The sequence below is a fragment of the Gymnoscopelus microlampas genome, assembly GCF_963454915.1.
Source record: "Gymnoscopelus microlampas genome assembly, chromosome: 23".
NCBI lineage: Eukaryota > Metazoa > Chordata > Actinopteri > Myctophiformes > Myctophidae > Gymnoscopelus > Gymnoscopelus microlampas.
This window is the reverse complement of record NC_139960.1, coordinates 10,113,456-10,116,171: the sequence shown is the minus strand read 5'-3', so window position 1 is coordinate 10,116,171 and position 2,716 is coordinate 10,113,456.

Here is a 2,716-nt window from a genome sequence, read left to right as displayed (position 1 = left end):
TACAGCTAAGGATATAGCCCTACTAGAATAAAGAAATATGTAAATGAAATTGTGTAATAGTTCAACGTTGCAGTCAAGTCAAAGTAGTAAAAAATAAAAATAAAAGGATTATTTAAAAGTAAACAATATATGCCGAAACATTATTCTTTTGCTGTTGGAAAATGGATACAAAATAGACAAACAAAACAAAATAAAAAAAGAGAGAGAGAAAAAGAAATATAGCAGTATTGTATTCAAATATATGTTACGGTATCTGCACTGTTCATATGTGCAGTAGTAGGTATGCGTACTGAGAATAGTATGGTGCAGGAACACACGCATGACTGTCTTTGTCTTTGTCCATCTCTCTTTTTCTATTTCACTCTTTATCTCTGGCTCTAACGGTCTCTCTTTCTCACTGTCGTTTTGCTCTTACTGGTTCTCAAACCTTTTCATGTCAAGGACCCCCAAATGTTTTTGGCCACGACCCCCATTTAAAAATATCTTGTACCAGAAACCCCCATATAAGATTTGTGTTGTAAAAATGTTTCAAAATTATTCAAATGTTTTCACCTTTGTTTTCAAGATCAAAAAAATAAAAATGATAACCAATGTACGGTTAAAGTGGTTAAACCGATTTTGATGCTATATTAACTCATTTTGCTGGGGACCCCCTGGAGCTCACTCAAGGACAATACACAAACACGAACAGACCATACGTCTTCACGTCTATGAATGCATCTTGGTGTAAAACCATTAAAACTGGGAAAGTATCTGTGTCATTTTACATTTTTTTGGAACATTTTTTAAAAATCTTAAAAGTGAGAACTACTGATTTAGAAGGCATTTGTAGAATCGGCCTCAGATCTTAATGGGTTAATCAGACATGTGCTTGAAGTGAACAGTGTGTGTGATCTGTCTGTCTGTCTGTCTGTCTGTCTGTCTGTCTGTCTGTCTGTCTGTCTGTCTGTCTGTCTGTCTGTCTGTCTGTCTGTCTGTCTGTCTCTCTCTCTCTCTCTCTGTCTGTCTACATCTTGTACATGATGTACCATTCCCTGGAGGACTGGTGGGTGGGTAGGTGGGTGGGTGGGCTTGGGGGGAGATACACAGCAGGCTTCTCCTCGGTAGGAACACTTCAGACGCTCGGCATTTCACCTCGCTTGGTCACACTCTGCCCATGCAGCACAGGGCTAATGACGGCCATTAAAGGCTAGGTTGGTATGAAAAGGTGTGTGTGTGTGTGTGTGTGTGTGTGTGTGTGTGTGTGTGTGTGTGTGTGTGTGTGTGTGTGTGTGTGTGTGTGTGTGTGTGTGTGTGTGTGTGTGTGTGTATATATATATATTATTTTTTTTTATTTTTTTTCAGTTTCAGCTTCACCCAGTTGATGGCTGCTCAGGTGGTCATATTGACCATTTAGGAGTTAAGGGCCCCATCTTGCGTGTCGACTTACTTGTGCCTAATATTTTTAGCCATATTTTACTATTTAGGAAAAACATTTTAAAATAGTTCAAATAGCCGATCTACATCGACATGTTGTGAGGTTGTAGATCGATTGTATAAATAGATACTTGAACTATTTTAAAATGTTTTTTCAAAATGGTAAAAAAAAAAAAAAAGGTAGATTACAAACACTCCACACACAACACACTGGTTAGGTGGTCCCCAGACCCCATTGAGAACCACTGGGTTAGATAAGATTCCCCCTCACCAGCCTAGTCAAACCACGGCAGGCTTTATGCTCGGTTGACTCGGTTCCACAGATAAATATTGTGAAAATAGCCGATCTACAAGCTAACCTTTTTTTTTTTAGGTATTAAAAAGGTTTTAAAAGTCCTTTCATTATGACTTTACTGACATCCGGGGACCCGCCCCAAAATCATGTTGTGGCGACCCCTCCTGGGTGTCCCGACCCACAGGTTGAGAACCACCGAGTCGTATCACATGCAGGGAGGCGCGTGGCGGTCACCCGGCCGAGACACAGTGGGTTCAAGTTCAAGTTCACTTGTCATTATGTATACAATACAACGCAGACGCACAGGCAGTGTTGCCAGATTCTGTGAGAGAAACAAGCTACCAGGTCTAGGAAAACCAGCCCAAAAGAAGCGATTATGGGGCCACATGAGCACTTTAACATATACATCAGCTATTTGAAAATAGCCGATCTACAAGCTCACAACGCGTCGCGATGCGACGCGTTGTGAGCTTGTAGATCGGCTATTTTCAAATAAAATCTTGCGGGGAAATTATAATAAGCAGATCTGGCAACCCTGGGCTGTGCCCAGGGTTGCCACAATATGTGCCTCTGAGATGTAGTGCCTCTGAGATGTAGTGGAGTACAAGTAAAAATAAATATTCCAGCAAAATAAAAAATACCTCAAAATTGTACAGTATTACTTGAGTACATGCACTACTTAGTTACTTTCTGCCACTGCTTATAGGTCCTGCATCTGGTCACCATCATCTCTCAAGGTGCACGTCACGTCACGTCACGCCGTCACTGCAGGACATGCTTTCTTAGCGCACAAGCACATTGTGTCCTCACTGTCCGGTAAGATAATGTTGGCTGACTGAGAGAGACAATAACCATTAGGTATCTGTTCATTTACAAAGCCCTGGTCGGAAAACTACCATCAACATCCATGTTACACCGGAACCACAGTCAAATTGTATAACTCGCTCTATAGTGAATGGCTAGTTCTTCAGGTACCTGGTGCCAGATCTGACTTGGGAAAGAATT